Genomic DNA, 23,490 nt, shown 5'->3' with positions numbered 1-23,490 from the left:
TCACAGTGGAAGGACACTGGACCTGACATACAGAAGTCTCTCAGTAAAGATTTGCTGTTTTTGAAATTCAATGGACACTGGTAAGTTGCAGTCAGCTTAGGTGAGGCCATGATCTGGCCCAATTGTGCCACTCCAAGAAACTGGAGTTTCATTACCTAACTAGGAATATTTAACAATTCCCCCTGCTGCATCATTGCCACTATGTTTTTTTATCTCCATTTTTGTCACTTTTTATTATGCAAAAATCCAAATATTAATGTATGTAAAAATAGGAAGGGTAGTATAAGAAACCCTCATATAGCCACCACCCAATGTCAACAATTAACAACTTACAGCCAATCTTGTCTCATTTACATCCTTTCCTCTTCCCGACCACTGCATTATTTTGAAGTAAATCCAAGACATCAGATCTTTTTGTATGTATCTCTAAAAGATAAGAACTTGTTTAAAAACATATCCATAATTATTACAACTAACAAAATAAGGAGTTATTCTTTACTGTCATTAAACATACAGTCAGTGCTCAAATTCCAACTGTCTCTCTTTTTCTTAAAGTTGGCTTATTTGAATCATGAGTTAAAGTCCACATTTGTATTGGGTTGTATATGTTTTCTTTAATTAATAGCTTCCCTCTTTTTCTTTTTTTTTTTCTTACCTTGCTTGTTATTTATTTAACTAAAGACTCTTAACAGAATGATTAAGTTGAAAACAGCACTTTAAGTGTGGCATTTTCCTTCATGCTCACCTTCACTAGGTTTTTTTTTTTTAACACCTGATAATTTTTAAGGTACAAAACTGTATCTCATTATTGCACAACATTATTTTAATTTGAAAATCATGTCTAATGTTGCCTTTTTTTTTTTTTTTTTTTGCGGTACGCGGGCCTCTCACTGTTGTGGCCTCTCCCGTTGCGGAGCACAGGCTCCGGACGCGCAGACTCAGCGGCCATGGCTCACGGGCCCAGCCGCTCCGCGGCATGTGGGATCTTCCCGGACCGGGGCACAAACCCGTGTCCCCTGCATCAGCAGGCGGACCCTCAACCACTGCGCCACTGGGGAAGCCCTAAAGTTGCCTTTTTTTATCCTGTCAGCTTTATCCAACCACTGAGACACATGGTGATCACACCATATACCAAAATGAGTTCTAGATGGAATAAAGGGTTACATATGAATAAATAAAACCATAAAAAACTAAAATAAAATATAATATTGAACATAGTTTTGGAAAGGGAATATGTTACCTAAACATAAAAGCAATGGAAAATGTCACAAAGAAAAGTATCAATAAAATCAAGTATATGCTGTTAAAACTTTTTGGTCAACAAACACAAAGTGAAAGGACAAATGATAAACTGGGTGGGGGAAATAGTTACCATCTATGAGAGACAATAGTTTAGTAGCTTTAATACACATGGTCTTGTCTAGATTGTCACTGGGTCCGGATGGGTCCACTCACAAGATGACACCAAGTTGAGATCCTTTAGACTCTTCTTTTTTAAAAAATTTTTATTGGGGTATAGTTGATTTACAATGCTGTGTTAGTTTCAGGTATACAGCAAAGTGAATCAGTTATACATATACATATATCCACTCTTTTTTAGATTCTTTTCCCATATAGGTCATTACAAAGTACTGAGTTCCCTGTGCTATACAGTAGGTCCTTATTTGTTATCTATTTTATATATAGTAGTTTGTATCTGCTAATCCCAAACTTCCAATTTATCCCTCCCTCACCCTCCTCTTTGGTAACCATAAGTTTGTTTTGGTTGTGACTATTTCTGTTTTGTAAATAAGTTCATTTGTACCATTTTTTAAGATTCCACATATAAGCAATATCATATGATCTGGAAGTTGTATTTTTTTCTCTAGATCTCCTGCCCCAGTTATTCACTTGAGAAATGTTAAGAGTGAGGGTAAGATTCCTAACATTTAGTCCCTCTGTTCTGTCTGTTGGTTTCACCATCCTTCTGCTCTGTTGACCCCAGCAGCTCTGCTGGGCCACTGCTGACCTCCTTCCCATCACTGACATCTGTCTTTCTTCTTCTCCTCTAGCAATCAGGAAAACACTTTCTACTCCTTATGACTGACTACTGTCAAAGGAGCTTCCTGCAAAAGAGCTTCTGGGCCCCTAATGACCCAGTTAATTTTGTTAGACCACAGACCTTCTGTCCCTGAACTCACAAGCACTCTTAGGAGGAAGGAAGAAGGGTGAAAGTGCAAGTCAGAGGATGATCAGGCCCCTGTGGTAGCTAAAACTTTACCCTCTCTGACTCTCAGGATCTGCTACATAAATTATTTCCTGGCCACAAGTGACAGAAGCTGATGCTGGCAGATTAGGCAGAAAAGGGATTTATTTAAAGGATATTGGGTAACTCATAGAATTGTTGGGAAGACTGGAGGAAACAATTTTGAGGCTAAGTTTCCAGGAAAATCCCCCCAAATTAGTAGCACAGCTGGCCTAATAAGCACACTGAAGCCAATGCCCTGTCACCACTCAGTAACCATATGCTGCCAGGAACTCAATTTGACTGCAACCACCGCTGCCAAAGGCATCAGTGTTACTTCTGTACCAGGAACTCAACCTTACAGACCATTCCAGTTTCCCCAAACCACATAGCTCTGCTACCCCCTCACCAGCAAAAGGAGTGCACTCTGCAGCCTTTCCCCTCTCACTGCCACTTTCTTCACCAGAATCTCACACAAATGCATCTGATTAGAGAAGCATAAGTCACATGCCTGTGTCCTAACTGCAAAGGAGAGGGACGGGAATGAGCATTTTGCGTTCTAACTTAGTGGTACTCAGAAAGGGAAAATTCTCCTAACATCAGAAGGGTGTTCAAAAGGCAGTGGATACCAAAAGACCAGGACAAATGTTTAGCAGAATGAATGACTTAGGCTGGGTATGGCATGGGGTGGTCACTTACAGATAGGGTGGCCTTATACCTACTAATTAAAATATGGACTGAGTTATAATATGGAATGACATACAAGGTTATTTGTGGAGGCATTATTTTTAATAGCAAAATATTGGAAACTATCCAAATGTTCAGTAATAGAGGTTTGATTGAATAAAAATCGTGGTACATCAATACACACATGGAAGACAATGCACCTGAATGAAGGGGAAGGAATGATCTCTAGAATATATAAGCGAAAAAAGCAAAATAGAGAATAGTATGTGTAGCACCTGTCTATTCTATAAGAAAGGTGGGGATATATTTATGGTTCAACCACAGAAATTGCCATTTTTGCTGATAAAATGGTTAATCTTTAGCAATTTCATACAATTCAACATAATACAGGGCAGAGGAGACAAGGATGGAAAAGAGACTTTTCTGAATATATTTATTATGCATTTTTGACTTTGGAATCATATAAATGTGTTTTACGCATTCAAAATTAAATTTAATTTAAACGGACAATTCCTAAGATTTTAAAACAAACCAAAAACAATGAACTTAACTGTATATGAAGTTAATTATGTAGCTGCACAGAGAGGACAATTATTTCAAGTGACTCTACAATGTGGTATATTTGCTGTACATACGTAGTGGAATATATTTTAAGGGAGAATAGAGCTGCAAAGAAATCTAACACTGCACTCAATAGTTATGTCACTAGTAGGTCTTTACATTAGTTTTTTTTTGTATTTTTTTTTTTTTTTTTTTGTGGTACGCGGGCCTCTCACTGTTGTGGCCTCTCCCGGTGTGGAGCACAGGCTCCAGACGCGCAGGCTTAGCGGCCATGGCTCACGGGCCCAGCCGCTCCGCGGCATGTGGGATCCTCCCAGACCGGGGCACGAACCCGTGTCCCCTGCATCGGCAGGCGGACTCTCAACCACTGTGCCACCAGGGAAGCCCTACATTAGTATTTTGAAACTATTTTTTATGTAGTGTAGCACAAAGTAATAATGTTAATGGTATTAGGAACCAAGATTTTTAGTGTAAGAGAAGAGAAATATAAAATCAAAGGCATTCATATAAATAGATTTTATTTATTTATTTATTTTGAACAGGATTGGGAGGGCTTTAAATGCCAGACTGAGGAGTTCAGATCTTTTTTTTTTTTTTTTTAAATAAATTTATTTATTTATTTTTGGCTGCGTTAGGTCTTCGTTGCTGTGCGCAGGCTTTTCTCTAGTTGTGGCAAGCGGGGGCTACTCTTCATTGCGGTGCATGGGCTTCTCATTGCAGTGGTTTCTCTTGCTGTGGAGCAGGGGCTCTAGGTGCACGGGCTTCAGTAGATGTGGCGCACAGGCTTCAGTAGATGTGGCGCACGGGCTTAGTTGCTCTGCAGCATATGGGATCTTCCCGGACCAGGGCTCAAACCCGTGCCCCCTGTATTGGCAGGAGGATCTTAACCACTGTGCCACCAGGGAAGTCCCTAAATAGATTTTAATATTAAATTTGAATTAGAAATATCAGTATATGCTTATGATTTTTTTCTTCTATTTCTATACTTTTCAGAAAGGCCTAGAAGCATTAAAACCCCATGGGCAATGGGCAACCTCTAGTGCCCAGACTGTGGTCCCTAAATGACATTCTGCATTTAAAGGAACCAGGGGGCTTCCCTGGTGGCACAGTGGTTAAGATCCTCCTGCCAATACAGGGGACACGGGTTTGAGCCCTTACTCTGAAAACTGGCAATTTAAGAGAAATAAGTAAACGTTATCCTGCTTTTCCAATTCAATCTGCATTTCAGGATGACCAAATAGCCCTAATTAATGAGGAAAAGTTCTTCCTTACACACAATTCCCAGCTAATATATGTGAAAGGAATGACAGAATTAGAAAAATCACCATTTTATAATCCTAATGATATAATTTAAGGCAAAGATCAATAAAGGATGAAAGCATTAGATGAAAGGCTTCAAGCCATTTCGTGATGCTGAACTCTTTTAGCTTTTGCTGGTCTGTAAAACTCTTTATCTCTCCTTCAACTCTGAATGATAGCCTTGCTGGGTATTTTTGGTTGTAGCTTTTCTCCTTGCATCACTTTTTTGGGAGCTCATTCTATCAAGAGGCCACTGGTGCTGGCAGGCACCATTTTGGAGTCCTCCCTATAGCTTATTAGTCTCAGGACCTGGAGGGGCCCACCAGCTGGTGGGCACCAGTCCTGGGATTTTGCAGGCTAAGTAGCTAAACTGCACATCTGGCCTGCTGGTGGGTAGAGCTGTGTCCCTGTATTTCGGAGCATGTGAGATTTTGTGTGTGCCCTTTAAGAGTGGAGTCTCCATTGCCTACAGCCCTCTGGCTCTCTTGAAAGTAAGCCCCACTGGCCTGCAAAGCCAAACGTTCAGGTGGCCCCATCTTCTTGTTGCAGGACCCCTGGGCAGGGGCTCAGACCACTTCCTCCTTGGGGAGAACCTCTGCAATTGTAATTAACCTCCCATTTGTGGGTTGCCCACCTGGGGGTACGTGTCTTGAGTATAATGCGACTCCACCCCTCCTACCTGTCTAATTGTGGTTCCTTCTTTATATCTTTAGTTGTAGAAGATCTTTTCTTCTAGTCTTCAAGTAGTTCTCATCAATAGTTGCTCTGTAAATAGTGGCAATTTGGTGTGCCTGGGGGAGGAAGTGACCTCAGGATCTTCCTACTCTGACACCTTGGCACTTCCCTAGAAAAACAGCTTATGGAGGACTTTACAGTGGAGAGATCTAGCTGACACCACCTGAATCTGCTGATCAATCTTAACTTCCCTAAGAGTGGGACCACCAGAAAATATGTGCTTCTTGAGATGCCCCGTTATGGAAAACAGAACCTGATTCTAACAAGTCTTTTAGAACTAACCTCCAGTTTACATGAAATACAGGAGGTAGAGGCTCAGGTTTAAGTGATGCCACAGGACATAAATGGATAAATTCAGAATATAGGAGAGTCTATAGAACAACTGAACTAGTTTAATCAAGAAGTCAATGGCATAAAGAAAAATAAAAACTTGGGGCAAGGGGGAGAAACTGTTCTAGATTATAAAAGTCTCAAAAGACATAACCATCAAATGCAGTGTGTGGACCTCGCCTGCATCCTGATTCTAAGGAGCCAACTATAAGAAATATATTTCTTTAGATATTAGGGAACTTTGAAAATGGTCTAAGAATCAGATGATATCAAGGAATTACTACTGTTGTTAGGTGTATTACTGGCACTGTGGCTATATAAGAAAATATTCATATATTTTATTTTATTTTATTTAAAAAAACAAACCCAAAACCTTCAGATTCTTTTTTTGAATTTTATTTATTTATTTTATACAGCAGGTTATTAGTTATCTATTTTATACATATTAGTGTATACATGTCAATCCCAATCTCCCAATTCATCCCACGACCACCACCCCCACCCCACTTTCCCCACTTGATGTCCATACGTTTGTTCTCTACATCTGTGTCTCTATTTTTGCCTTGCAAACTGATTCATCTCTACCATTTTTCTAGATTCACATATATGCATTAATATACGATATTTGTTTTTCTCTCTCTGACTTACTTCACTCTGTATGACAGACTATAGGTCCATCCACCTCTCTACAAATGACCCAATTTCGTTCCTTTTTATGGCTGAGTAATATTCCATTGTATATATGTACCACATCTTCTTTATCCATTCATCTGTCGATGAGCATTTAGGTTGCTTCCATGACCTGGCTATTGTAAATAGTGCTGCAATGAACATTGGGGTGCGTGTGTCTTTTTGAATTATGGTTTTCTCTGGGTATATGCCCAATAGTGGGATTGCTGGGTCATAAGGTAATTCTATTTTTAGTTTTTTAAGGAACCTCCATACTGTTCTCCATAGTGGCTATATCAATTTACATTCCCACTAGCAGTGCAAGAGAGTTCCCTTTTCTCCACAGTCTCTCCAGCATTTGTTTGTAGATTTTCTGATGATGCCCATTCTAACCAGTGTGAGGTGATACCTCATTGTAGTTTTGATTTGCACTTCTCTAATAATTAGTGATGTTGAGCACCTTTCATGTGTTTGTTGGCAATCTGTATGTCTTCTTTGGAGAAAGTTTAGGTCTTCTGCTCATTTTTTGATTGGGTTGTTTGTTTTTTTAATATTGAGCTGCATGAACTGTTTATATATTTTGGAGATTAATCCTTTATCCATTGATTCGTTTGCAAATATTTTCTCCCATTCTGAGGGTTTTCTTTTCGTCTTGTTTATAGTTTCCTTTGCTGTGTAAAAGCTTTTAAGTTTCATTAGGTCTCATTTGTTTATTTTTGTTTTTGTTTCCATTACTCTTGGAGGTGGATCAAGAAAGAGCTTGCTGTGATTTATGACAGTGTTCTTCCTATGTTTTCCTCTAAGAGTTTTATAGTGTCCAGTCTTACATTTAGGTCTTTAATCCATTTTGAGTTTATTATTGTGTATGGTGTTAGGGAGTGTTCTAATTTCATTCTTTTACATGTAGCTGTCCAGTTTTCCCAGCACCACTTATTGAAGAGACTGTCTTTTCTCTATTATATATCCTTGCCTCCCTTGTCATAGATTAGTTGAACATATGTGTGTGGGTTTATCTCTGGGCTTTCTATCCTGTTCCATTGATCTATATTTCTGTTTTTGTGCCAGTACCATATTGTCTTGATCACTGTAGTTTTGTAGTATAGTCTGAAGTCAGGGAGTCTGATTCTGCCAGCTCCGTTTTTTTCCCTCAGGATTGCTTTGGCTATTTGGGGTCTTTTGTGTTTCTATAAAAATTTTAAGATTTTTTGTTCTAGTTCTGTAAAAAATGCCATTGGTAATTTCATAGGGATTACTTGAATCTGTAGACTGCTTTGGGTAGTATAGTCATTTTCACAATATTGATTCTTCCAATCCAAGAACATGGTATATCTCTTCATTGGTTTGTGTCATCTTTGATTTCTTTCATCAGTGTCTTACAGTCTTCTGAGTACAGGTCTTTTACCTCCTTAGGTAGGTTTATTCCTAGATATTTTATTCTTTTTGTTGCAATGGTGAATGGGATTGTTTCCTTAATTTCTCTTTCTGATCTTTCATTGTTAGTGGATAGGAATGGAAGAGATTTCTCTGCATTAATTTTGTATTCTGCAACTTTACCAAATTCATTGATTAGCTCTAGTAGTTTTCTGGTGGCATCTTTAGGATTCTCTATGTGTAGTATCATGTCATCTGCAAACAGTGATAGTTTTATTTCTTCTTTTCCAATTTGGATTCCTTTTATTTCTTTTTCTTCTCTGATTGCCATGGCTAGGACTTCCAAAACTTTGTTGAATAATAGTGGTGAAAGTGGACATCCTTGTCTGGTTGCTGATCTTAGAGGAAATGCGTTCAGTTTTTCACTATGGAGAATGATGTTTGCTGTGGGTTTGTCATATATGGCCTTTGTTATGTTGAGGTATGTTCCCTCTATGCCCACTTTCTGGAGAGTTTTTATCATAAATGGGTGTTGAATTTTGTCAAAAGCTTTTTCTGCATCTATTGAGATGATCATATGGTTTTTATTCTTCAATGTGTTAATATGGTATATCACATTGACTGATTTGCATATACTGAAGAATCCTTGCATCCCTGGGACAAATTGCACTTGGTTATGGTGTATGATCCTTTTAATGTGTTGATGGATTCTGTTTGCTAGCATTTTGTTGAGGAGTTTTGCATCTATATTCATCAGTGATATTGGTCTGTAATTTTCTTTTTTTGTAGTATCTTTGTCTGGTTTGGGTACCAGAGTGATGCTGGCCTTATAGACTGAATTTGGGAGTGTTCCTTCTTCTGCAATTTTTTGGAAGAGTTTGAGAAGGATGGGTGTTAGCTCTTCTCTAAATGTTTGATAGAATTCACCTGTGAAGCCATCTGGTCCTGGACTTTTGTTTGTTGGAAGATTTTTAATCAGTTTCAATTTCATTACTGTGATTGGTCTGTTCATATTTCTATTTCTTCCTGGTTCAGTCTTGTAAGGTTATACCTTTCTAAGGATTTGTCCATTCCCTCCAAGTTGTCCATTTTTTTGGCATAGACTTGCTTGTAGTAGTCTCTTACGATGCTTTGTATTTCTGTGGTGTCCATTTTAACTTCTCCTTTTTCATTCCTGATTTTATTGATTTCAGTCCTCTCCCTCTTCTCCTTGATGAGTCTGGCTAAAGGTTTATCAATTTTGTTTATCTTCTCAAAGAACCAGCTCTTAGTTTTATTGATTTTTGATATTGTTTTGTTTCTATTTCATTTATTTCTGCTCTGATTGTTATGATTTCTTTCCTTCTACTAAGTTTGGGTTTTGTTTGTTCTTCTTTCTCTAATTCCATTAGGTGTAAGGTTAGATTGTTTGAGATTTTCCTTGTTTCTTGAGGTAGGATTGTATTGCTATAAACTTCCCTCTTAGAATTGCTTTTGCTGCATCCCATAGGTTTTGGATCATTGTGTTTTCATTGTCTTTTATTTCTACGTATTTTTTAATTTCCTCTTTGATTCCTTCAGTGATCTCTTGGTTATTTAGTAACGTATTGTTTAGCCTCCACATGCTTGTGTTTTTTACGGGTTTTTTTCCCTGTAATTGATTTCTAATCTCATAACGTTGTGGTCAGAAAAGATGCTTGATATGATTTCAGTTTTCTTAAATTTACTGAGGCTTGATTTGTGACCCAATATGTGATCTATCATGGAGAATGTTCTGTGTGCACATGAGAAGAAAGTGTAATCTGCTGTTTTTGGATGGAATATCCTATAAATATCAATTAAATCTATCTGGTCTATTGTGTCATTTAAAGCTTGTGTTTCCTTATTAATTTTCTGTCTGGATGATCGATTCATTGGTGTAAGTGAGGTGTTAAAGTCCCCCACTATTATTGTGTTACTGTCGATTTCCTCTTTTATGGCTGTTAGCATTTGCCTTATATATCGAGGGTGCATATATATTTGTAATTGTTATATCTTCTTCTTGGATTGATCCCTTGATTATTATATAGTGTCCCTTCTTGTCTCTTGTAACATTCTTTTTTTACAGTCTATTTTATCTGATATGACTATTGCTACTTCAAATTCCTTTTGATTTCCATTTGCATGGAATATCTTTTTTCATCCCCTCACTTTCAGTCTGTATGTGTCCTTAGGTCTGAAGTGGGTCTCTTGTAGGCAGCATATATATGGGTCTTGTTTTTGTAGCCATTGAGTGAGCCTGTGTCTTTTGGTTGGAACTTTTAATCCATTCATGTTTAAGGTAATTATCGACATGTATGTTCCTATTACCATTTTCTTAATTGTTGTGGGTTTGTTTTTGTAGGTCCTTTTCTTTTCTTGTGTTTCCCACTTAGAGAAGGTCCTTTAGCATTTGTTGCAGAGCTGGTTTGGTGGTGCTGAATTCTCTTAGCTTTTGCTTGTCTGTAAAGCTTTTGCTTTCTCCATCGAATCTGAATGAGATCCTTGCTGGGTAGAGTAGTCTTGGCTGTAGGTTCTTCCCTTTCATCACCTTAAGTGTGTCCTGCCACTCCCTTCTGGCTTGTAGAGTTTCTGCTGAGAAATCAGCTGTTAACCTTATGGGAGTTCCCTTGTATGTTATTTGTTGTTTTTCCCTTGTTGCTTTTTTTTTTTTTAATTTAATTTTGGCTGTATTGGGTCTTCACTGCTATGCGTGGGCTTTCTCTAGTTGTGGTGAGTGGGGGCTACTCTTCGTTGTGGTGCATGGGCTTCTCATTGTGGTGGCTTCTCTTGTTGTGGAGCATGGGCTCTAGGCATGCGGGCTTCAGTAGTTGTAGCACACAGGCTCGGTGGTTGTGGCTCATGGGCTCTAGAGCGCAGGCTCAGTAGTTGTGGTGCACAGGCTTAGTTGCTCCATGGCATGTGGGATCTTCCCAGACCAGGGCTCTAACCCGTGTCCCCCGCATTGGCAGGTGGACTCTTAACCATTGGGCCACCAGGGAAGTCCTCCCTTGTTGCTTTTAATAATTTTTCTTCGTCTTTAATTTTTGTCAATTTTATTACTATGTGTCTTGGCATGTTTCTCCTTGGGTTTATCCTGCCTGGGACTCTCTACGCTTCCTGGACTTCAGTGGCTATTTCCTCTCCCATGTTAGGGACGTTTTCGACTATAATCTCTTCAAATATTTTCTCTGGTCCTTTCTCTCTCTCTTCTCCTTCTGGGACCCCTATAATGTGAATGTTGGTGTGTTTAATGTTGTCCCAGCTCTCTCTTAGGCTGTCTTCATTTCTTTTCATTCTTTTTTCTTTATTCTGTTCTGTGGCAGTGAATTCCACCATTCTGTCTTCCAGGTCACTTATCCATTCTATGCCTCAGTTATTCTGCTATTGATTCCTTTTAGTGCATTTTTCTTTTTAGTTATTGTATTGTTCATCTCTGTTTGTTCTTTAATTCTTCTAGGTGTTTTTTCTTTAATTCTTCTAGGTCTTTGTTAAACATTTCTTTCATCTTCTCAATCTTTGCCTCCATTCTTTTTCTGAGGTCCTGGATCATTTTCACTATCATTATTCTGAATTCTTTTTCTGGAAGGTTGCCTATCTCCACTTCATTTAGTTGTTTTTCTAGGGTTTTATCTTGTTCCTTCATCTGGTACATAGTCCTCTGCCTTTTCATTTTGTCTGTCTTTCTGTGAATGTGGTTTTCATTTCACAGTCTACAGGATTGTAGTTCTTCTTTCTTCCACTCTCTGCCCTCTGGTGGATGAGGCTATCTAAGAGGTTTGTGCAAGCTTCCTGATGGGAGAGACTTGTGGTGGGTAGAGCTGGGTGTTACTCTGGTGGGCAGAGCTCAGTAAAACTTTAATCCACTTGTCTGCTGATGGGTGGGGCTGAATTTCCTCCCTGTTGGTTGTTTAGCCTGAGGTGACCTAGCACTGGAGCCCACAGGCTCTTTGGTGGCACTAATGGCAGACTCCTGGAGGGCTCACACCAAGGAGTACCTCCCAGCACTTCTGTTGACAGTGTCCTTCCCCAGTGAGCCACAGCCACCCCCCGCCTCTTCAGGAGTCCCTCCAACACTAGGAGGTAGGTCTGGTTCAGTCTCCTCTGGGGTCACTGCTCCTTCCCCCTGGGTCCTCATGTGCACATTACTTTGTGTGTGCCCTCCCCGAGTGGAGTCTCTGTTTGCCCCTGTCCTGTCGAAGTCCTTCAGTCAAATCCTGCTAACCTTCAACGTCTGATTCTCTGGGAATTCCTCCTCCCATTGCCGGACTCCCAGGTTGGGAAGCCTGATGTGGGGCTCAGAACCCTCACTCCAGATGGTGGACTTCTGTGGCATAATTGTTCTCCAGTTTGTGAGTCACCCACCCAGCGGTTATGGGATTTGATTTTATTGTGATTGTGCCCCTCCTACCTTCTCCCTGTGGCTTCTCCTTTGTCTTTGAATGTGTGGTGTCTATTTTAGTGAGTTCCAGTGTCTTCCTGTCAATGATTGTTCAGCAGTTAGTTGTGATTCTGTGCTCTCACAAGAGGAAGTGAGCACATGTCCTTCTACTCTGCCATCTTAAACCAATCCTTTCATATATTTTAGAGATGTGAAATGACGTATCTAGAGAAGAAATAACGTGAGGACTAGGATTTTTTTTTTAAGTAATTAATTAATTAATTTGGCTGCGTCGGGTCTTAGCTGTGGCACACAGGCTCTTCGTTGCAGTGTGCAAGCTCTCTAGTTGAGACATGCGGGCTCTCTAGTTGTGGCACACAGACTCTCTAGTTGTGGCACATGGGCTCCAGAGCACGTGGGCTCAGTTGTTGCAGCACGCAGGCTCTCTAGTTGTTGTGCATGGACTCTAGAGCGCACAGGCTTATTTGCCCTACGGCATGTGGGATCTTAGTTCCCCAACCAGGGATCGAACCCACACTGCCTGCATTGGAAGGCAGATTCTTAACCACTGGACCACCGGGGAAGTCCCGAGGGCTGGGATTTGCTTTAAGATACTTCCACAGAAAAAGGAGAAGGATAGATAAAGCAAGTGTGGCAAAATCCTAACAATTGTTGAATCTGAATGATGGGTATTTTTTATAATATTCTTTCCAATTTTATTTGTTTGAAATTTTTTGTATTAAGAAAAGGTAGTGGGAACAGGCAAAATACAAATCTTCTGGATGATAATTCAGCCTAACCCTTGAAAGTCAATGGAGCAAATAAACGGGAAAAGTTTTTGTAATACAGACTAACTTGCTGTTCTTTAGTTGTCAGCTCACACTATGTGGTAAAACAACCTGATGTCAGTGATCACACCTTGGATGATGTGATCATGGCCAATGGAAGGGCTGTTGGTGGGTGTAACAGTTCTTTCTCTCTCACGTCTCTTTTTTTGCTAACACCTGAAGTGGCACCTCAGCACAGCCAAGCAGAGTACAGAGAAGTTTGCAATGTTCTTTTGCATCCAAAAACTGCTAATCACACTCAGTGCCTTTGCTGATTCACTGAGGAATAACTTTTAGTCCTGTAAGTAGATCTCAAGATTGAAATCGGAACTTGGAAGAGTTTAACAAGCACGTTACCGATATCCCACTTTTCCTGACATTTCCTCCATGCCTGCCCTGTTTGAGTAAGGGTGCTGGGTGAAGGAAGAAGAAATTTTTTTTTTTTTTTTGATGAAGGATTACAAAACTCAGGGATGCAAATTCAGCCAAGTGTGTGGCCCCTCTCCATTCCAGAACCTGGGACAGGCAGACATCACAAATTGATCACAGATTTCTTTTTCTCTGGGCTCTGCTTGCCATACTACTCCAGGTAGCACCATATTGATGAAATTGTTACCAAACCAAACTTGGGTCCACTCGTCTGCACGCAGTAAAGCCAATCTACTGACACCAGGTTGTGGTGAAGGAAAGGGCAGCATTTATTGCAGGGGCCAAGCAAGGAGTCCAGGCAACTAGTGCTTAAAAGACCCAAACTCCCCAATGGCTTTCAGGGAAAGATTTTTTTTTTAACATCTTTATTGGAGTATAATTGCTTTACAATGTTGTGTTAGTTTCTGCTGTGTAACAAAGTGAATCAGCTATACATATACATATATCCCCATATCTCCTCCCTCTTGTGTTCAGGGAAAGATTTTTAAAGACAGGATGAGGGAAGAGAGCTGTGGGGTGTATGATCAGCTCGTGGACATTCTTCTGATTGGTTGGTGGTAAGGTAATTGGGAATCAACATCATCAAGCTTTTGGTTCCAACTGGTCTGGGATCTACATGCTTGTGGGTCAGCATCCAGTTAACTTCTTCCACCTGGTGGGGGTTTCAGTATCTGCAAAACAGCTCAAAGGATGTGGCTCAGAATATCATCTATAGCCCTTTAGGAGGAACTAAAAGGAATTAAAAGTCCTTGACTTTGTTTAATGGCTAAACTATTATTATTTTTTCTTACTTGACTGTTTTCCTTTCTTTCTGCATTTTGTCACTTCTCTGATTAAATTTCTTCTTTGAAACTTAGGGAAGAAGGCTAAAGTTTTTCTATGGACAAGAGGCAGGGAGAGGATGTCTGGGGGGATGGGGTGGTCCTGTTCTGGGAAGGCCGCGTAGGGTCCTGCTCGGCTACAAAATAACTCCTACTCAAAAATATCTTCAGACTAGATTATAAAGCATTTGCTTAGCTGTATTTTTAACCTTTTACAAACAAGAAGAAAAATACTTTGACTAGAAACTCAAGGAATTTAGATTAGATTGGATTTGAGGAAGAGCCTCATGTGAGGAGGTTGAAATCTGTGAATAATTACTTAGAAATATTAAGATATTTTTCTTAAAAGACCTATTAAAGCTGGGCAGATTCTTTTTTTTCTTTTTCTTTTTTTTAAATTTGGCCACATGACATTGCTTGTGGGATCCCTGACCAGGGATAAGGTGTGTACCCTCGGCAGTGAAAGTGCAGAGTCCTAACCACTGGACCACCAGGGAATTCCATATTTTTAAAAAAATTCTGGGCAGATTCTTATTGTCTGGAGTGGTCTAGGACTAATGAGGTTGAGCACCATCTTTTGGCCTATGTCAGGGCATCTGGCATTTTTGCCTGCCCAGCATCCCTTTTCCCTCCTCCTTATAATAGAATACTCTTTACTTTGAGGAAATCTGTCTGTTTGCATAGGTCTGCCCCTTCTCTTCTACATGGGGTGAGCAGGCTTAGCCAGTCGGATTACCCCATTTCCTTGAACACAGAAGTTAATACATGGATGGGCACATAATTCTAGCTGGGCCCATTAAATTCTAGCCATTTTTCAGCCAGATCTTTTGGAGAAAAAGCATTAAGTTGATAAAGTGGCTGGCTGTGAAGCTTGGGTTGCTGATGGTTACAATGCCCTTCACATGGAGAGAGCCAACAAAACCGAAATGCTGGAAACAGTTGAAAAGAAAGTCGTCCTTAAACCATTTGACCCTTTGGTTCTAACTGTGCTAGAAGCAAGATTAACTCCTGGATAATTTAAATATGAGCAAATTGTCTTTTTTTTCTCCCTTAGTTTGAATTGGGTTAGTGTCATTTCCAGGGAAAGTCTTAATTAGCATGGCATGTGAGATGCTTCATTCATTCCATTAACATTTATTAAGGTGTTGCAGTCACTTTGACACCCTGGAGATACAGGAAAAAAAAAAAGACAATCATTATTTCAAGGTGTCTACAGTTAAAGAGACAGTTATGATACAGTACTAATATAATAGATGACACTTACATAGTGCTTAATATGTTCCGAGCACTATTCTAAACATTTTATATATACTAACTTATTTAATTCTTACAGCAACCCTTTGATATAGATTCTGTTACTTTTTCCATTTTAGAGATAGGGAAAATCAGGCCCAGAGAGGTTAAGGAAATTGGCAAAGTTTACCCACTTCAGAAATAGAAGATCTGCAATTCAAACCCAACTAGCTTGGCGTTTAACCGCAACATTCTAGAGCTTCATTATACCTAAAGGTCAATGTTGGAGTTATCCTGGAGAATAATCAATAATAATGGCCACCATTCACTGAATGCTTCTTATGTGCCCAGCCCTGTGCTAGGTGCATTCCTGCCTTAACACATTAAATATTTTCAAGAATTTAATGCAACGATTATTGATTGTATAGTTGAGGGAACTGAGGCTCAGAGAGGTTAACTGGCTTGCCCAGATCACACAGCTAACAAATGGCAAAGCATAAATTTGGATCCAGACATGTCTGCTTCCAAAGGCTTTCCTCTTTCTGTCATGTTTCTCTAAGGACCATACCTTCTAGCTTTTCCCCTGGAGGTGTGGCATGTCTAGGATGCTTATGCCTGGCTCTCAGTGACTGGGAAATGGAGCCAACAGTGGGAGTCCTTTAATGCCAGAGAGTGTGGCATATTTTGTTCCCAGAAGTGCTCTCGGAATGTGTGTATACCTTGCAACCTGATAGTCCTGAGAATATATCTGCTGTAGTGGAGGGAGATTAAGAAATTCATCGGAAGTGTCTCTTCGGGAGAATAAAAAGGATGTTATTTGTTTATTTTTGGGGCCGCCATTCAAGTGTTGAAGGAGTAACTTGCTTTTGTTCTGTTTTTTGCCTTCAGACCAGATCTGTGAATAAGAAGGCTCTTGGATAAGGTATGTGTCAAGTATACTGAGGACAACGTGCACATTTAATTAGAAAATCAGGGAATAAAAGGCAGTATTTGGAGTGGGGGAGATTTCTGTAATCCCCAACAGGCATTTTTATCTAATAAAATCACACCCAATACAGGAGAAGCTCTTAAGGTACCTCCATGTAACCAACTCACAGGATTAACTGATGCTCTCCATTCCTCCTGGAAAACTTATCAACAAAGGCATACCTGTGTGCTTCTGTGCCCAAACATTTACTGAGTGCTTAACAAGATTTTTATATAGATTAACTCATTAAATCCTTACAATGCCACCATTTTACAGGTGAGAAAAATATAGCCTGAGGAAGTTAAATAACTCAGCACCAATTAGATGCTTACCAGGAGTCAGTGATGTTTGCTAGCAAACCAATTTTTGCCAGGCACACATGGTATAATTTAATTAAATAAAGTGTAAATCTGTGAAATATGAGTGTAAAGAGAGATTGAGCTATTTTTTCTATGAAAACTAAATTGAATGTTTTGGAAAGGCTTGATAATGTCTGATTCACTTTGGTGTACAACAGAAACTAACGCAGCATTGTGAAGCAATTATACTCCAATAAAGATGTATTAACAAAAAAAGGTTGCTGTTGAATTAGGTATGAGCAAGACCACTGCTCTTTCCTGTCTCTATGACTGGGCCTGCTGCTGCTAATTAGAAGTTCTTTTCTATGGTTTCCTCCCTCAAATGCTTCCTCCAGATCGATCTCCTCTGAGAAGCCTTCTGAGGTGGCCTGAGTTGTACCAGTTCTGTGACTCAGCAGCAAGTTGCTCAATCTCTCTGACCCTTAGAGTCTGTATCTGTGAGACAGAGATAATAATATCTACCTTGCAGGATTGTTGTAGAAATTAAGTGGGGTTATCTGGGCCATAGTAAGTACTCAACAAATGGCAAAAATTATGGTATGCTTGTTGTTTTGCTGGGGGCTATGGAAACAGATGAATGAGATAGTCCCTGGCTCCAGAAGCTGAAGACGAGCACAGGACTCTCTGCCTGCTTTTGGCTCCACTTGCCCTTTAGTGAGCTGAAGCAGATTTTCACAAATGTAAATGGAAACTTTTCTAGATGTTTTTAGACACTGACACCATTATGTCATCCAAGTTCTCAGTTAGCATTTGAGTAACTCATCCTGAAGGCCTGGAATGCATCAGCACAGAGATCATCTTATATTTAGTCACTAAATGATTTGTCCTGAAGCCTAAAGGGGCCGTTGGAATGCCTTCAAGAGGAACAGGTTCCAAATCACGGAGGCCACATGGAGGAGGCTCTGGGATTTCTTCAAGTTGGGTTCAAATCATGGCTCTTTGACCTCAGGAAACTTACACAATAACTCTGAGTATCAATTTCTTCATCAGAAAAATGGGGGTAATGATTCTCATTTCATAGGTGGTAACAAGAAACAGATGAGATAAAGTGTCAAGTGTTCAGCACAGTACTTGGCATATAGTCAATACCTAATAAATGTTAGTTTCTAACAAGTGAATATGAGTAGGTAGGAATGTTGTGGGCACACAGCTAACCTATGAGCTGAGGAATTGCAAGTAGGCCTTTGTTCAACACTTTCTTTGTGCTATCATCACAAAGACTCTAGTCTGGATATCCCATTGGTCTGACCCTGCACACGGTCTCCTCTTAGTCTTCCAGTGGAAATGACTAATACTCAAATTCTTATTCCATTATTTAACTGCAGAGTTGTCTTGAGTGAGGCAATCAGCCTCTGGGAGCCTCAGTTTGTTTATAACATGCAGATACAAGTGCCTACCTTGCAAGAATTATGAAAGGAATAGAAATAATGAAAAGCATGTAAGAGTGCTGACACAGGTACTCAATGAACTGTGGCTAGTTATAGTATAATAGGACGCCTTTATCTAACTAGAAGTTGGTCAGTTGATCAAAAAAGTTGATTAAAGCAGGGAATCTTAGGACTTCCCTGGTGACGCAGTGGTTAAGAATCCACCTGCCAATGCAGGAGACACAGGTTTGAGCCCTGGTCCGGGAAGATCCTACCTGCTGAGGAGCAACTAAGCCTGTGTGCCACAACTACTGAGCCTGTGCTCTGGAGCCCATGAGCCACAACTACTGAGCCCACATGCCACAACTACTGAAGCCCATGCACCTAGAGCCCGTGCTCCACAACAAGAGAAGCCACTGCAACGAGAAGCCCATGCACCACAACGAAGAGTAGCTCCTGCTCGCCGCAACTAGAGAAAGCCTGAGTGCAGCAACAAAGACCCAACACAGCCAATAAATTAATTAATTAATTTAAAAAAGCAGGGAATCATAAAAAAAAAATACAATCTTTCCTTCCCTCACCATGTCCTCCTAGTACCACTGAGATCATCAAACCTGTTAACTTCATCCCTAATGGTGGCTCCCATCCCCATTCCTGGCTCGTATGACAGACATGAGTCATCTACCTACAAAGGCTAGAAATTCTGCTCCAGGCATAAAGTTTGGTTTGCAACCTTGCAGATTTTCCTGCTCAGAGACCAGATAAATGACCACAGGCCAGAGCAGGATGAGAAAAGGGTGGGGGTGGCATTCACCATGGACCACAGAAGAGGAAGATGTGGAGAGATCTGAAATGGGGGGAGGTGGTTTGGGGGGTTTGAAGGGAGGAGGAACCATGAAGTAGGAACTGCTTCAGTGACCAGCTGTCCCTCATGCTGCTGTCTGGAGTGGACCATGCTCGGCCTACAGAATTGGGCTGCCCCCGAGCATCTCATTTGGAATGAGTTCTTTTGCCCTGGAGGGCTTGGCAAGCTTTCCTTCCCCATCTGACCTTTCACATGTTAGCAACGTTGACTCTTGTCAGCCTCAGAACATAGGGAGAGGGGATATGGCCTCCTGGAGGGGTTATGATGTCCTGAAAGGAAATCCTAACCCTGCTGTCAAAGTGGCAATAGACAGAACCAGTTTAAGCTGACCTCTGTGTTGGGATGATGGTGGAACACCCCACATTTTTATGCATATTACAAATTGCAAACTCTGTGGGTTTAGGGCTCTGTGTTTCTAAGTCAAATTGGAGGCTACTCCCACTCTGAACTGGGAGCCATATAGTCAAGGCAAAAGCCACCTGCCACAGGTGATGCTCATATTATAATCAAACGCACACTTCTGATTTAGTTCTTGCAGCTTATAATTAGACCTTGTCAGAAGAAAAAAAAAAAAAAGAAACTTGAAAGCAGCTGTGTTTTGGTGCTATTCACATCTGTGACTGACCTAGTTTTTAAAAATTAAAAATGTGCCATTTATTTGTCACATCTTTGCACCTTGCTCACACTCCTATAGGACGAGCATTGAGAAGTGTTTTCTGAGCTGTGAGCATATGGAGGAGGAAGGGCATTGTGGCTGAGGGCATTGACCAGCTCTCAAGCAAAATTCCAGAGGCATAGCTCTTCCTGAGATTTACCTTCACATGTTGAAAGGAAGATGGCAAAGTAGAGCTCTACAAATAGATGAGTTTTAGAGGTAAATAAGAGGGGATGTTGTTTATGCTGTGTTCTCAATGTTTCTGCGACCACTGGCCTAATGTAGAAGTGAGCTATAGAGCTGAAACCTTAATCATCAATCCTCCCATCCCATCTCTGGGTACAGAGGGTCTGGTTGCCAGGATATTCCCCAAAGCTTGCAGGAACGTTGGTGGTTTATTCTAAAGAAACAGAATGAATTAGGACTATCCTCTGTGTCTGGGTTTTATTTATTTATTTTATTTTTATTTTTGGCTGCATCGGATCTTAGTTGTGGCTCATGGGATATTCGTTGAGGCATGAGGGATCATTTGTTGCAGCACGCTGCCTTCTCTCTAGTTGTGGCGTGTGGGTTTTCTCTTCTCTAGTTGTGGCGCACAGGCTCCAGGGCACGTGGGCTCTGTAGTTTGCAGCAGGCGGGCTCTCTAGTTGAGGCGTGTGAGCTCAGTAGTTGTGGCACACGGGCTTAGTTGCCCCACGGCATGTGGGATCTTAGTTCCCTGACCAGGGATCGAACCTGCGTGCCCTGCATTGTAAGGTGGATTCTTTACCACTGGCCCACCAGGAAAGTCCCTGTGTCTGGATTGTAGACTTTCCAAGTATAATGGCTGGTTCTCTGCCTGCTCATTATAAAACAAAACTTTCAGCCTCCCAACCACCCTCCCACGCAGAAGTCACAGGAAGCTCTCCTCTCTCCTCATTCTCAAGCATGTATAAACAATCAATGATGACTAGGCATAAAGGACAAGATAAACTAACAGATAAAATAATAATACTGAAGGAAGCAGAGATAACTCAGGGGAACAGACCAAAACATGAAATAAACATTTAAAAGAATCATCTAATTAGTATCCTCATAGAAGATGGTGCAGCCACAAAATAAGAACAGTTTGGTATTAAAAAGGAAAATGTCAGAGTGCAAAATCAGGGCTTTCCCAAAGTTGACAATAATCCTAACAATTTATATGACCTAACCGATAATTATGTGTGAGGCAGAAAGAAACTTTTCTAAACTATCAGCTACAGAGAATGAATTTTGATCAACCATAGAGACAAGACTGAATTATCTTTCTATTCTCCCTATTGAAAATTATAAGATCATTGTCCTATGAAGAGGTTATCAAAAAAGTAAACAGTTAAAAGCTGTAGGGGAAAAAGTGTATGGAGGTGTGTCAGCTTTTTAAAACTTGTAATTTGTTGTAATTTCTTTTCTCACTCTACATAAAAATTTACTGTCAGATATAATTTTGTATTCATAATTTAATATTCTCTTCTTAAAGAGACCTCCCTCTTCCCACCTCCACACACTGCCACCAATTTTCTAACTTTCAGGCCCCCCGAAGCCTGGATGTGCCCCTAGCAGTGCATTGCTTGCAGATAGAACAGAGAAGATGGCAAACAAACTGCAGAATGATATATACCATAAGATTTCAATTCAAATACCTTTCAAATACCCAACTCTCACTATCTATTGGTTATAGCTACACATGCAGGTAGTAAAAGTTTGAAAACATAGACTAGGAGGTACACATCTAAGTTATGAGAATGGTTGCTTTGGAGTATGGGGTGCTCTGTTTTCACTTATTTTCTGAAGCAAAAATGAAAAAGTGTTAACGTGTATTTATTTTGAATGGTGGATATGTGGATGTTATTTTATTCTCGGTGATTTTCTCTTTTCATTTTAAATTGTAGTCAGATTCCCTCAGAATTTGGAAGGCATTGTCAATAGTCTTCTGGTATCCAGGTCATCCTTTGCAGTTGACCTGATTTTCCCTTCTTTTTCCTTGTGGTCCTACTATTTCACAACAATCTGTTTACGTATGGACTTTGAGTCCCTCATCGTGCTAAACTTTTGTGCACTTTCCAACTTGAGGACTCATGTCCTTCAGCTCCAAGTATTTCTTTTCTATTAGTTCTCTGTCAGTTTTGTCCTTGCCATTTCTGTTCTCTTTCTGGATCTCTTGTTAGTCAAATGTTAGACTTCGTATTTTTGTCTCACATTTTGTACAGGTTTTTACCCCCATCTTTTTTTTTTTTTTTTTTTGCGGTACGCAGGCCTCTCACTGTTGTGGCCTCTCCCATTGAGGAGCACAGGCTCCGGACGTGCAGGCTCAGCGGCCATGGCTCACGGGCCCAGCCACTCCGCAGCATGTGGGATCTTCCTGGACTGGGGCACGAACCCGTGTCCCCTACATCGGCAGGCGGACTCTCAATCACTGCGCCACCAGGGAAGCCTTCCCACACCATCTTTATGGGAGATTTCTTTTCCATCTTACAACTCTTTTGTTAAAAATTTTGGCATTTATATTTTTAATTTCCAATATTTTTTCCTTTTCATAACATCCTGTTTTTATTTTGTAAATGCTCTGTTTTCTATGAGGATGCTAATTAAATGGTTTGAATTATAACAGTTTCTTTTTTGTGTTCTTTTGCAGTTGGGATAATTTAAACACACATACTAATGTGGATTTTTCTTTAAAGAGTTAAAGGGTAGTGAGAGTTTACCTGTTATAAAATTGTTCAAATCTTGCAATATAGATACAGAAATATTTAAGGACTCTAAAATATATTTTCAAAACTTGGACGAGAAACCTGGCACAAACAAAATGAAGAGAGTTTATTCAAAAAGTTGATGAAACTCTAATGTATCATTTTTTCCTAATATATCATTTTTAACTGAAATTTGGAAAGATGTTTTTAAAAGTTTCAGTAAAATAAATGAGAAATGAGTCCTGATTTGAATGTGTATACAACTTCATATAGACTATGGTATAATATATACTTGGTCTTTGTCACCAGTTCCTGGCACAGAGCTTCTAAAACCATGGGAGTTTCCTGAGTGATAGGATTATCTTTTGTTGTTCATTAGGAGCCCCTTTCAACCACACTTCAGTTTATACTAATGAGATGACTCAGAATGAGGTTCCTAAATGGCTTTAGAATAGAGGCTGGTCAGCTGAAACAGCAACCAATTTCATTTCCACTTTCATCCCCACTCTCTGACTTCCTGGATAGTGATGGGGACTGGAGATTGGGTTATAAAAACTCTTAAACTACAAGATTGAGAGAGCTTCTGAATTGGTGAACACATCATGTTTCTGGAGGGTGGCAAAGCCTGACTCCCTGGGCACAGAGGTTCCTATGTACCAGACCTCGATCTATGTACTATTCATTTGTATCCTCATCTGGCTATTCATTTGTATCCTTTATAATAAACTGTAAAAGAAAGTATAGCACTTTTCTGAGTTCTATGTATCATTCTAGTGAATTATCAAACCTGAGCAGGGGATCGTGGGAACCCCTGAATTTGTAATCTTCTGGGAAAAAATGTGGGTAGAATGGGCACACAATTAGAAGCCAGAAGACAGGGGAACTCATTCATGTGGTCTTACAGTCAGCTCTGGAGGCACTGAGCAGAGTGGAGAAGTGTGGAAAGTGGATCTGGAGAACAAACAAGAAATCTGACACATCCCTTGCCTAGAAGTTAGGCTCTTT

At 40.2% G+C, this 23,490-nt stretch overlaps 1 long non-coding RNA gene across 4 annotated transcripts in view; it reads left to right on the top strand.

The window, feature by feature from the left end:
- Positions 1-23,490, top strand: part of LOC117196585 (uncharacterized) — a 90,325-nt gene that overhangs the window by 35,078 nt on the left and 31,757 nt on the right. For 3 of the 4 annotated variants that reach the window (XR_007478838.1, XR_004476833.2, XR_004476831.2), the window contains exons 4-5: positions 7-80; positions 16,453-16,486. This is a non-coding gene — a long non-coding RNA (uncharacterized LOC117196585). The remainder of the gene's footprint in view (positions 1-6; positions 81-16,452; positions 16,487-23,490) is intronic. The other variant, XR_007478839.1, reaches the window with a different exon arrangement.

Source organism: Orcinus orca, chromosome 8, assembly GCF_937001465.1.
Source record: "Orcinus orca chromosome 8, mOrcOrc1.1, whole genome shotgun sequence".
Classification (NCBI taxonomy): Eukaryota; Metazoa; Chordata; class Mammalia; order Artiodactyla; family Delphinidae; genus Orcinus; species Orcinus orca.
Note: the sequence above shows the minus strand (reverse complement) of the source record. Positions and strands in the feature narration are given on the sequence as shown.